The following is a 13,077-nucleotide window of genomic DNA, read 5'->3' as shown; positions in this document are numbered from 1 at the left end:
GGAGGTTCATTACAGCCTAATATTTCGCCTTAATTTGTAATTGTATTGTTTAAACTTTGAGGTGAAGTGGAGTATAAATCAATCTACCTCCAGGAAGCTAGAGGAAAATGGAAGTCAGCTGATGGTCTATATGAGGCTCGAACTCATGACCCTCGCGTTATTTGCACGATGCTCTGTCGACTGAGTAAACAGACCGATCGCTGCTCATGGAGGGTACTCTGATATGGAAAGATGGGAGTGAATTAAATGATAAAATGTACCCAAAGAGACATCCAGTACATTTATTCGATGTATGTAATATATCTCTATTAATTTATCAGTCTTTCGCTTATGAAGTATGCTGAATATCAAAGTATACACACCCAAAAAAAATCTTGTCGAATAAAAAATAAATAAATAAAGGGGGTAATGTTGTTTTATATAAATATATTTTATACTAACTTACATATTATCAAGTCGAAGTTGTTTCTTTTCCTTACCCACTTACCAAATAAAATAAAACAAGAAGAAAAAAAGAGGAGAGGAGGTTTGGCAAATAGAATCAGATGAGGCTTGTTGGTCTAGTGGCATGATTTTCGCTTTGGGTGCGAGAGGCCCCGGGTTCGATTCCCGGACAAGCCCTTATGCATTACTTTTCCTTCTCTGTCTCATCTCCTGAAGAGTAAACTGTCCAAGATAGGCAGGCTCTTTGTCTCTAGAAATATTTTGGAAGTTTAATTTGGTTGCTAAATTTGGAAAAGGAAATTCAATTTTTTATATTTTTTTAATTATAGTGAGATATGGTTCTGATTTAAGCAGGCGATGCGAACGCGAAGCGCGATCAAAATTCATTATTCTATGTGATAACCCATAACCTTCAAAGTTTATATTCATATGGAGGGGGAGGGGGTTAGCATCATGAGTTGCCATGGACATTTATGTCAATCTAAAACATAAATGGTGGAAAAATTATATTGGACTTTAGGGTATTGGGTTTGCATCGGAACCAGATGAGGCTTGTTGGTCTAGTGGCATGATTCTCGCTTTGGGTGCGAGAGGCCCCGGGTTCGATTCCCGGACAAGCCCCTACGCATTATTTTTCCTTCTCAGTCTAATCGACTGATATCTCCAAAATAATCATGCGACATATATATTTGTCACTCCAAATATTCTGGAAATGTGTTTAAAAAACTTTGAAATATGAATTTCAATTTTTGGAATCAATGGGGCCTTCCGTCATCATTGTTCTATATTTTATAATCCCAATTTTCCCATACTATATGATCGTTGTTTAAAAGAAAATGTATGGGTGGCAGGCATTGCATGGCGTCAGTGGTCCTTGTCGATGGTGCCAGGGGTCTCGTCACACCCTTTTCCTTATTTTTGATTGTTTTATGGAGATGAGTACCAACATTCACCCCCTCGAAAAATTAAAAAAACAGAGCAGGTGATGGTCTATATGAGGCTCGAACTCATGACCCTCGCGTTATTAGTACGATGCTCTGCCGACTGAGCTAACAGACCGATCGCTGCACCTAGAGGGAGTACTCTGAAGAAAATTATAAAATGAACATGATATTGAGATTGAGAGTTGGCAAAAAAGCAAACCTTTCAGGTTAAGCCCATCGTGTCGGAAAAGGTAAGCTCACGCTTCGTGTTTGCATAATTTATTTATTGACATACTTCTTTAATTCATGAATTCATACGGTGCTTGAAATGTCCAGTTTTCAAGTCAGCTAATCAGTGTAAAAAAATATAGCAGGCACTTTGCCTCCGGATTATTTTTAAAGTGATATACTTTGTCTTATATAAATATGTTTTTTACTAACTTACACATTATCAAGTCGAAGTTGTTTCTTTTCTTGACCCACTTACCAATAAAAATTAAACAAGAAGAAAAAAAAGCAGAGGAGTTTTGGCAAAAAGAATCAGGTAGGGCTTGTTGGTCTAGTGGCATGATTCTCGCTTTCGTTGCGAGGGGGCCCGGGTTCGATTCCCGGACAAGCCCTCTTGCATTACTTTTCCTTCTCTGTCTAGTATTCTAAAGAAGAAACTTTTCAAGACAGACAAGCTTCTCGTCTCTCCAAATATTTTGGAAATTGAATTGTTGGAAAATTTGGAAATGTAAAGTTCAATTTTTGAATTTTTGATTATTGTGAGATATGGTTCTCATTTAAGCAGGCAATGCGAACGCGAAACGCGATCAGAATAAGTGATAACCTTAAATTTATATAATTATGTTCAAGGGGGGGGGGGTAGCGTAATGTGTTGTCATTGAAAATTTTGGTGATCTAAAAAATGGTGTAAACATTGAATTTGACTTCAGAGTACTGCGTTTGCATCAGAATAAAATGATGCTTGTTGGTCTAGGGGCATGATTCTCGCTTTGGGTGCGAGAGGCCCCTGGTTCGATTCCCGGACAAGCCCTTTCGCATTTCTTTTCCTTCTCGCATGTCTCAAGCGTTCTCATCGGCTGAGAGCTCTTGAAAAGTAAACCTTGCGACATATATATACAGGATTCGACACTCCAAATATTTTTTGAAATGTGGTTATGAAACTTTGAAATATGAATTTCAATGTTTGACATTATTGAAGCCTATCGTCATGGTCATTCTTTTTATTATATGTATACTTTTCCTCTACCATTATCAAGAAACATGATCGTCATTAAAAAAGAAAATGTATAGGCGGCATCCTTGCCGATGGTGCCCTGGTTCTCGTAACCCCCAGTTCCGTATCTTTTGATCGTTTTATGCATAGCAGTACCAACATTCACCACTCTAAAAATAAGGGGAAAAATAGCAGCTGATGGTCTATATGAGGCTCGAACTCATGACCCTCGCGTTATTAGCACGATGCTCTGCCGACTGAGCTAACAGACCGATCGCTGCACCTAGAGGGAGTACTCTGAATAAAATTATAAAATGAACATGATATTGAGATTGAGAGTTGGCAAAAAAGCAAACCTTTCAGGTTAAGCCCATCGTGTCGGAAAAGGTAAGCTCACGCTTCGTGTTTGCATAATTTATTTATTGACATACTTCTTTAATTCATGAATTCATACGGTGCTTGAAATGTCCAGTTTTCAAGTCAGTATTAATCAGTGTAAAAAATTATAGCAAGCACTTTGCCTCCGGATTATTTTTAAAGTGATATACTTTGTCTTATATAAATATGTTTTTTACTAACTTACACATTATCAAGTCGAAGTTGTTTCTTTTCTTGACCCACTTACCAATAAAAATTAAACAAGAAGAAAAAAAGGCAGAGGAGTTTTGGCACAAAGAATCAGGTGAGGCTTGTTGGTCTAGTGGCATGATTCTCGCTTTCGTTGCGAGGGGGCCCGGGTTCGATTCCCGGACAAGCCCTCTTGCATTACTTTTCCTTCTCTGCCCAATATTCTGAAGAAGAAACTTTTCAAGACAGACAAGCTTCTCGTCTCTCCAAATATTTTGGATATTGAATTGTTGGAAAATTTGGAAATGTAAAGTTCATTTTTTGAATTTTTGATTATTGTGAGATATGGTTCTCATTTAAGCAGGCAATGCGAACGCGAAACGCGATCAGAATAAGCGATAACCTTAAATTTATATAATTATGTTCAAAGGGGGGGGGGGTAGCGTAATGTGTTGTCATTGAAATTTTTGTTGATCTAAAAAATGGTGTAAAAATTGATTTTGACTTCAGAGTACTGCGTTTGCATCAGAATAAAATGATGCTTGTTGGTCTAGGGGCATGATTCTCGCTTTGGGTGCGAGAGGCCCCTGGTTCGATTCCCGGACAAGCCCTTTCGCATTTCTTTTCCTTCTCGCATGTCTCAAGCGTTCTCATCGGCTGAGAGCTCTTGAAAAGTAAACCTTGCGACATATATATACAGGATTCGACACTCCAAATATTTGTTGAAATGTGGTTATGAAACTTTGAAATATGAATTTCAATGTTTGAAATTATTGAAGCCTATCATCATGGTCATTCTTTTTATTATATGTATACTTTTCCTCTACCATTATCAAGAAACATGATCGTCATTAAAAAAGAAAATGTATAGGCGGCATCCTTGCCGATGGTGCCCGGGTTCTCGTCACCCCCAGTTCCGTATCTTTTGATCGTTTTATGCATAGCAGTACCAACATTCACCCCTCTAAAAATAAGGGGGGAAAATAGCAGCTGATGGTCTATATGAGGCTCGAACTCATGACCCTCGCGTTATTAGCACGATGCTCTGCCGACTGAGCTATCAGACCGTTCGCTGCTCATGGAAGGAGTTCTCTGAAGAAAATTATAATATGAACATGATATTGAGAGTTGGCAAAAAGCAAACCTTTCAGGTTAAGCCCATCGTGTCGGAAAAGGTAAGCTCACGCTTCGTGTTTGCATTACTTATTTAATTCATGAATTCAAACGGTGCTTGAAATGTCCAATTTACAAGTCAGTATTAGTCAGTGAAAAAATATAGCAAGCACTTTGACTTCGGATTATTTTAAAGTGATATAAATTTACATTTACATTTTAAATTTTGTATTACTATAATTCATCATTTATACATTTATTTAAGGGAACCTTTCCAGGAGGTTCATTACAGCCTAATATTTCGCCTTAATTTGTAATTTTATTGTTTAAACTTTGAAGTGAAGTGGAGTATCAATCAATCTACCCCCAGGAAGCTAGAGGAAAATGGAAGTCAGCTGATGGTCTATATGAGGCTCGAACTCATGACCCTCGCGTTATTTGCACGATGCTCTGTCGACTGAGTAAACAGACCGATCGCTGCTCATAGAGGGTAATCTGATATGGAAAGATGGGAGTGAATTAAATGATAAAATGTACCCAAAGAGACATCCAGTACATTTATTCGATGTATGTAATATATCTCTATTAATTTATCAGTCTTTCGCTTATGAAGTATGCTGAATATCAAAGTATACACACCCAAAAAAAAATCTTGTCGAATAAAAAATAAATAAATAAAGGGGGGTAATATTGTTTTATATAAATATATTTTATACTAACTTACATATTATCAAGTCGAAGTTGTTTCTTTTCCTTACCCACTTACCAAATAAAATAAAACAAGAAGAAAATAAGAGGAGAGGAGGTTTGGCAAATAGAATCAGATGAGGCTTGTTGGTCTAGTGGCATGATTCTCGCTTTGGGTGCGAGAGGCTCCGGGTTCGATTCCCGGACAAGCCCTTCTGCATTAATTTTATTTCTCGAGCGTTCTCATCGACTCATGAGATCTCCTGAAAACCATGCGACATATTTGGTTATAAAACTTTGAAATATGAATTTTAATGTTTGGAATCAATGGGGCGTTTCGTCATCATTGTTTTTTTGTTTACAATCCCACTTTTTCCATACCATATCATGATCGTCGTTTAAAAGAAATTGTATGGGTGGCAGGCATTGTATTGCGTCAGTGGTCCTTGTCGATGGTGCCCGGGGTCTCGCCACACCCTTTTCCTTACCTTTTAATCATTTTCTGGAGAACCACATTCACCCCCTCAAAAAATAAGAAAAAATAGCAGCTAATGGTCTATATGAGGCTCGAACTCATGACCCTCCCGTTATTAGCACGATGCTCTGCCGACTGAGATAACAGACCGATCGCTGCTCTTAGAGGGAGTACTCTGAAGAAAATTGTAAAATGATCATGATATTGAGACTGAGAGTTGGCAAACCTTTCAGGTTAGGCCCATCGTAGAACAAAATGTTAGCTCATCCTTTGCGTTCGCACTATTTAATTTACATACTTATTCAGTTCATGAATTCAAACGGTGCTTGAAATGTCCAGTTTTCAAGTCAGTATTAATCAGTATAAACAATTTTTTTTAGCAAGCACTTTGCGCTCGGATCTTTTCAAGTTATATACATTTACATATTTTGAAATTTTGTATTAATATAATTTATCATTTGTTTATTCATTGAAGGAAGCCTTTCCAGAGGTTCATTATAGCCTGATATTTCGTCTTAATTTGTAATTTTATCGTTTAAAATTTAAAGTGAAGTGGAGTATCTATTAATCAATCTACCATTATTATCTCCAACCCTAAAAAAGAAGCTCGGGGGAAAATGAAAGTCAGCTGATGGTCTATATGAGGCTCGAACTCATGACCCTCGCGTTATTAGCACGATGCTCTGCCGACTGAGCTAACAGACCGTTCGCTGCTCAAAAAGGGAGTACTCTGAAGAAAATTATAAGATTATCATGATATTGAGACTGAGAGCTGGCAAAAAAGCAAACCTTTCAGGTTAAGCCCATCGTGTAGGAAAAGGGTTAGCTCACGCTTCGTCTTTGCATTACATATGTATTGACATATTTATTTAATTCATGAATTCAAACGGTGCTTGATATGTCCAGTTTTCAAGTCAGTATAAGTCAGTGTAAAAAATATAGCAAGCACATTGCCTTCGGATCATTTTTAAAGTGATTTACATTTACATATTTTACATTTTGTATTATTTATTCATTTTATTCAAGAAAACCTTTCCAGAGCTTAATTACAGCCTTAAATTTCGCCTTAATTTGTAATTTTATCGTTTAAAATTTGAAGTGAAGTGGAGTATCTATTAATCAATCTACACTCTAAATTACAGGGATTTAAAATTAGTCCACATGGACTGTAGTTAGGGACCAATCGAATTCCGGATTTAATTGAATCCTTCAGATTCCTTTTTTAAATCTCGAAAGATTTAAATTTAATTTGAATTTAAATCATTTGAGATTTAAATTTAAGTCTTTAGGATTAAAACAAAATCCAGAAATCGATTGGTCCCTAACTACAATCCATCTAGACTTATTTTAAATCCCTGTAATTTAGAGTGTACCATTATTACCTCCAAAAAGGAAGCTAGGAAAAAAATGGAAATTAGCTTATGGTCTATATGAGGCTCGAACCCATGACCCTCGCGTTATTAGCACGATGCTCTGCCGACTGAGCAAACAGACCGTTCGCTGTTCAAAGAGGGAGTACTTTGATGTTAGAAGATAGGTAGTGAATTTAAAAAAAAATACCCAAAGAGACTATTCTCTCGCTTATGAAGCATGCTGAATGTGAAAGTACACACACACAAAAAAGTCATATCGAAAATTTTGTAATGTTATCTTACATAAATATGTTTTTTACTAACTCACATATTATCAAGTCGCAGTTGTTATTTTCTTGAACCACTTACCAAATTTACCAAATAAAATGAAACGAGAAGAAAATAAGAGCAGAGGAGGTTTGACAAAATATATAGAATCAGATGAGGCTTGTTTGTCTAGTGGCATAATTCTCGATTTGGGTACGAGAGAGGCCCCGTGTTCGAATCCCGGATAAACCCCGTTGCATTACTTATCCTTCTCTGTCTAATATTCTGAAGAGGAAACTTTTTAAGATAGGCAGGCTCTTCGTCTCTCCAAATATTTTGGAATTTTAATTGGTTGCAAAATTTGGAAATGTAAAGTTCAATTTTTGAATTTTAAATTATTGTGAGATATGGTTCTCATTTAAGCAGGCAATGCGAACGCGAAACGCGATCAGAATACGTGATAATCTTCAATTTATATAATTATGTTTAAGGGGCGGGGGTAGCGTCTTGTGTTGCCATGGACATTTATGTTAATCTTTAAAAAAATGGTGTAAAAATTGAATTGGACTTCAGGGTATTGGGTTTGCATAAGAACCAGGTGAGGCTTGTTGGTCTAGTGGCATAATACTCGCTTTGGGTGCGAGAGGCCCCGGGTTCGATTCCCGTACAAGCCCTTTTGCATTACTTTTCCTTCTCGAGCGTTCTCATCGACTGAGATCTCCTGGAAACCATGCGACATATATATTCGTCAATTCAAATATTTTGGAAATGTAGTTATAAATTTTTGAAATATGAATTTTAATGTTTGGAATTAATGAGACTTATCATCATTATTGTTCTTTCTTTTACAATCCCACTTTTCCTATACCATATCATGATCGTCGTTCAAAAGAAAATGAATGGGTGGCAGCATTGCATGGCGTCAGTGGTCCTGGTCGATGGTACTCGAGGTCTCGTCACCCCCAGGTTCGTATTTTTTTATCGTTTTATGGAGATGAATACCAACATTCACCCCAGGCTCTAAAAATAAGAAGAAAATAGCAGCTCATGGTCTATATGAGGCTCGAATTCATGATCCTCGCGTTATTAGCACGATGCTCTGCCGACTGAGCTAACAGACCGATCGCTGATCTTTGCGGAGTATTCTGATATGGAAAGATAGGGAGTGAATTAAATGATAAAAATGTACCCAAAGAGACATAAAGTACATTATGCGATGTATGTAATATATCTCCATCAATTTACCATTCTCTCTCTCACAAATGCAATAAACTGAAGCATGCTGAATTCAAAGTACACACACACACACACAAAATCAAGTCGAAAAAAATCAATTAGATAAGGGGGTAATGTTGCCTTACATGATTTGTTATTTATACTAACTTACAAATTATCAAGTCGAAGTTGTTTTTCTTGGCACACTTACCAAATAAAATGAAACAAGAAGAAAATAAGAGCAGAGGAGGTTTGAAAAAAAGAAGCAAGTGAGGCTTGTTGGTCTAGTGGCATGATTCTCGCTTTGGGTGCGAGAGGCTCCGGGTTCGATTCCCGGACAAGCCCTTTTGCATTAATTTTCCTTCTCGAGCCTTCTCATCGACTGAGATCTCCTGAAAACCATGCGACATATACAAGCTATTCGTCACTCCAAATATTTTTTGAAATGTGGTTATGAAACTTTGAAATATGAATTGTAATGTTTGGAATTACTGGGGCCTTTCGTCATCATTGTTTTTTTTTCTTTTAAAATCCCACTTTTCCCATACCATAATCATGAACGTCGTTCAAAAAAAATTGTATGGGTGGCAGGCATTGCAGTGGTCCTTGTCGATGGTGCCCGGAGTCTCGTCACCCCCAGTTCCGTATCTTTTGATCGTTTTATGGAGATGAGTACCGACATTCACCCCCTCTAAAAATAAGAAAAAAATATACCACCTGATGGTCTATATGAGGCTCGAACTCATGACCCTCGCGTTATTTGCACGATGCTCTGCCGACTGAGTAAACAGACCGATCGCTGCTCACAGAGGGAGTACTCTGATGTGGAATGATGGGGAGAGAATTAATGATAGAATTGTACCCAAAAGAGACATCCAGTACATTTATGCGATGTATGTAATTATATCTCTATTGATTTACCAGTCTTTCGCTTATGAAGCATGCTGAATATCAAAGTATACACACCAAAATAAATCGTGTCGAGCAAAAAAAAAAAATTAAATAAAGAGGGTAATGTCTTATATAAATATGTTTTATACTAACTTACATATTATCAAGTCGAAGTTGTTTCTTTTCCTTACCCACTTACCAAATAAAATGAAACAAGAAGAAAATAAGAGGAGAGTAGGTTTGACAATTAGAATTAGATGAGGCTTGTTGGTCTAGTGGCATGATTCTCGCTTTGGGTGCGAGAGGCCCCGAGTTCGATTCCCGGACAAGCCCTTTTGAATTACTTTTCCTTCTCGAGCGTTCTCATCGACTGATATCTTTTGAAAACCATGCGACATATACAGGCTATTTGTCACTCCAAATATTTTGGAAATGTGGTTATAAAACTTTGAAATATGAATTGTAATGTTTAGAATTAATGGGGCCTTTCATCATCATTGTTCTTTCTTTTACTATCCCACTTTTCCCATACCATATCATGATCGTCGTTCAAAAGAAAATGTATGGGTGGCAGGCATTGCATGGCGTCAGTGGTCCTAGTCGATGGTGCCCAGTTCCGTATCTTTTGATCGTTTTATGGAGAATAGTACTAACATTGACCCCCTCTAAAATAAGAAAAAATAGCAGCTGAATGTCTATATACGAGGCTCGAACTAATGACCCTCGCGTTATTAGCACGATGCTCTGCCGACCGAGCTAACAGACCGTTCGCAATCGGTAAACGGAGTACTTTGATAATGAAAAATAAACCGAGAGGAAGATAATTAATTGAGATTCAGTCCATATGATGTATCTGATGTATTTCTCTATCGTTTATAGGCATATAAATTAACCGTATAGCGCGCTGAATAAAGCACACTGAAAACAAAACCTCGTCCAAATTGCTCAATTATGTAGAAGAAATCAGATTAATTTCTTAAACCCGAACATAAACATGACAGATGTCAATTCCGGTGTCAATTCCTTTCAAACTCTAAAAAATTAACCAATTGACCTACCATCTTTGTTTTCTAATTTGATATTGACTAATTGCTAATTTTGACCCTGTCTGTATTGTTTATGTTTCAATTCGATAACCATGTTTTTATTTCTCTCTTCATATTACAATGAAGGTTAATTTATTTAGAAGTATGATTATGATTGCACGTTTAAATTCATTTCTATTTCATGTTATTCTATGTAGGCACCAGCCAATGTAGGGAACCTCTCGACAGAATTGAGGTAATCCCCAGGCATTGGCTGGTGCTCAATTTTATATTTCTCTTGTAATGATTCTATTGTATCTGTCATGTTTGTTATTATCTTGCCTGGAAATAAAATGAATAATAAATAAAGGGGAATATTGTCTTATTTCTTGTCATACTAATTTATCATTAATTATGTTTAAGGGGCGGGGGTAGCGTCTTGTGTTGCCATGGACATTTATGTTAATCTTTAAAAAAATGGTGTAAAAATTGAATTGGACTTCAGGGTATTGGGTTTGCATCAGACAAAAATTTTGTGATTTCTAACCTAAAATGTATTACGTTTTACTAGAAAAATTTGTATTTCATTTTGAAAAAGGGGCATTTCGTTTTGAAAAGGGTATTTTCCGGGGAATGAGGGGAGGGGGAAAGTGCCCCCCAGTGGCGTAGCTACGGGGGGGGGGGCCTGGGGGCACGTGCCCCCCCCCTGAGATTTGGTGTGCCCCCCAAGGTGCCCCCCTGAAAAAAATTGGCAGAGCAAAAAAAAAGAGAGAAAGAAGAAAAGAAAAAAAGGAAAAGAAGGAGAAAGACAAGAAAAAAAGAAGAAGAGGAAAATAAGAGGAGGAAGACGAATGAATGAAATAATGTGAGGGGAAGACTTGCAAAAAAAAAATCTTTCATGTTACTAAATACAAAATTTTCTTGCGCTTCGTGCCAGAATTGCCTGTTCGATGAGATTCATATCTTGCTCAATAGGCTGATATGGAGCAAGTTTTGAAGTCAATATACAAAACATATTTTAGCTCGGACATCGAGCTTTCATTATTTATTTTTCATTTACAAATTTAAGTGCTCTGTAAAATGTCCGTTTTATGGTCTACATATCAGAATTTTAAGCTCACGCTGCATGGTCACATTGTTTGATTTGCCAAGTTCCTATTGTCTACGTGTATTCCATAAAGTTCCATTAAACAAATGTATTCAGAATGCCCAGATTCTAGGTCTAAATCTAAAACAAGCGCGATAGCCTGCATGTTCTTTATTTAAAATGTACTTAAATTATCCAGTTTCACATCAGAATATCAATAATAAATTGTCTGCTCACGCTTCACGATCGCATTATTAATGATACCCAATTAATTATATCCTATTTACATGTATGATTTACAAAATATGAACAGTGTCCCGCTTTTAGGTCTGAAATCTCAATTTTCTTCCTTTAGGGCTTCGCGCTCGCATCAATAATATTGTTTAGTTACATACTTATCCCATTCGTTAATACAAGAATGACAATTTTTTAGGTCGGAATGTAAAAATAAATTTGCTCGCGCTTCGTGCTCCCATTATTGAAATATATACCGTCTTCGTGGGTAACTGTAAGAGTCCTTAACAGGTCCCTTTTCGATAATGCTAGAACAGTTAATATAAATTTCTGCTCGCGCTTGGCGTTCGTAGTAATCATCTAGTTACATACGAATCTTGTTCAGGATCATACATAACATTGCCCAGAATATTAAATTTTCAGGACAAAATACATGAAAGTTAAAAAAAATTGCTCGCGCTTCGCGCTCGCACTTTTATAAGGCTTATGAGATTATTTCATGTTTATGTTGTTTTATAAGAATAAAACTAAGAAGTGACTGATCAGGGAAAATATAGGTGAAGATGAATTCGGGCCCCGTCCCCTATTGGCGAAAGTCGGATCCGCCTTTGTGACACATACACAAAAAAATGGTGCCCCCCCGTGAAAAAGCAAGGACCCCCCAGTGCCCCCCAGGAAAAAAATCCTAGCTACGCCACTAGTGCCCCCGCCCCCCTGGTTCCGCCGCCTCTATTTTTATAATCTTTCCAAAAATTAACCAATTGCATCGATGGGGTGTGTCCTCTTTATTTTACCACCCTTTGAACAGGTGCGGGTCCGGGATATTCTTAATTTTTAATCAAACAAATTTTCTTGATGAAAAAAATGGTTTGATAAGTCACAAGGCTGCAGATAGCAGCCGAAAGTTTTGGGCAACTCTGAGATTATTTTTTTGCGTGCATGTTGAGATCAAAAGTAACTAACACAGATGAACTTTCATGATCAAATTTGTAGGAATCGACTTTTAAAATGTGTGCTTTCTTTAAAGGGATGGTCCAGGCTGGAGACATTAATATCTCAATAAGAAGAGTAAATTTCACAAAGCAAAATGCTGAAAATTTCATCAAAATCGGACAACAAATAACAAAGTTATTGAATTTTAAAGATTTGCATTATTAGTGGTGAAACAGTTCTAGGCATGTCATATCCCCACTTGTTCTTTTGTATTTCATTATGAAATTAGGTTTATTCAAAATGTTTCTACCAAGAACTAAAACAATTGGGTTGACAACTGATTAAGTGCATTAGTTATTTATTGCCGTAACTTATTTCATCGTAATGGATACACAGCATTTATACATGTATGAAAAATGAAAAAAATTATGATTTCATGTAATAACATAAGAAAAAGGAAAGTGGTGATGCGACATCATCAGCCCACCTAATGAATATTCATGACGATGTGCATATAAATTTTTCATAAAATATTGATAAACTTTAAAATTCAATAACTTTGTTATTTGTTATCCGATTTCGATGAAATTTTCAGCATTTTGCTCTGCCGGTGAATTTTACTCTATTTATTTAGATAAAAAT

The 13,077-nt window shown here is 36.8% G+C and overlaps 10 non-coding genes across 10 annotated transcripts; 8 read left to right on the top strand and 2 right to left on the bottom strand.

The window, feature by feature from the left end:
* The first annotated feature begins 549 nt into the window (after positions 1-549).
* On the top strand, positions 550-621 carry TRNAP-UGG (transfer RNA proline (anticodon UGG)). Its single transcript has one exon. It is a non-coding gene; the product is annotated as a tRNA-Pro (tRNA).
* Positions 622-993: 372 nt separating this feature from the next.
* On the top strand, positions 994-1,065 carry TRNAP-UGG (transfer RNA proline (anticodon UGG)). The gene has a single exon. It is a non-coding gene; the product is annotated as a tRNA-Pro (tRNA).
* An 850-nt stretch (positions 1,066-1,915) lies between these two features.
* Positions 1,916-1,987, top strand: TRNAR-UCG (transfer RNA arginine (anticodon UCG)). The gene has a single exon. It is a non-coding gene; the product is annotated as a tRNA-Arg (tRNA).
* Positions 1,988-2,788: 801 nt separating this feature from the next.
* Positions 2,789-2,861, bottom strand: TRNAI-AAU (transfer RNA isoleucine (anticodon AAU)). Its single transcript has one exon. It is a non-coding gene; the product is annotated as a tRNA-Ile (tRNA).
* A 414-nt stretch (positions 2,862-3,275) lies between these two features.
* On the top strand, positions 3,276-3,347 carry TRNAR-UCG (transfer RNA arginine (anticodon UCG)). Its single transcript has one exon. It is a non-coding gene; the product is annotated as a tRNA-Arg (tRNA).
* A 1,750-nt stretch (positions 3,348-5,097) lies between these two features.
* On the top strand, positions 5,098-5,169 carry TRNAP-UGG (transfer RNA proline (anticodon UGG)). The gene has a single exon. It is a non-coding gene; the product is annotated as a tRNA-Pro (tRNA).
* An 894-nt stretch (positions 5,170-6,063) lies between these two features.
* Positions 6,064-6,136, bottom strand: TRNAI-AAU (transfer RNA isoleucine (anticodon AAU)). Its single transcript has one exon. It is a non-coding gene; the product is annotated as a tRNA-Ile (tRNA).
* Positions 6,137-7,652: 1,516 nt separating this feature from the next.
* On the top strand, positions 7,653-7,724 carry TRNAP-UGG (transfer RNA proline (anticodon UGG)). The gene has a single exon. It is a non-coding gene; the product is annotated as a tRNA-Pro (tRNA).
* Positions 7,725-8,538: 814 nt separating this feature from the next.
* TRNAP-UGG (transfer RNA proline (anticodon UGG)) lies at positions 8,539-8,610 on the top strand. The gene has a single exon. It is a non-coding gene; the product is annotated as a tRNA-Pro (tRNA).
* An 807-nt stretch (positions 8,611-9,417) lies between these two features.
* On the top strand, positions 9,418-9,489 carry TRNAP-UGG (transfer RNA proline (anticodon UGG)). Its single transcript has one exon. It is a non-coding gene; the product is annotated as a tRNA-Pro (tRNA).
* The last annotated feature ends 3,588 nt before the right edge of the window (positions 9,490-13,077 follow it).

This window comes from Lytechinus pictus, chromosome 12, assembly GCF_037042905.1.
Source record: "Lytechinus pictus isolate F3 Inbred chromosome 12, Lp3.0, whole genome shotgun sequence".
NCBI lineage: Eukaryota > Metazoa > Echinodermata > Echinoidea > Temnopleuroida > Toxopneustidae > Lytechinus > Lytechinus pictus.
The sequence above is the reverse complement of the archived record's forward strand: the minus strand, read 5'-3'. Positions and strand labels throughout refer to the sequence as shown.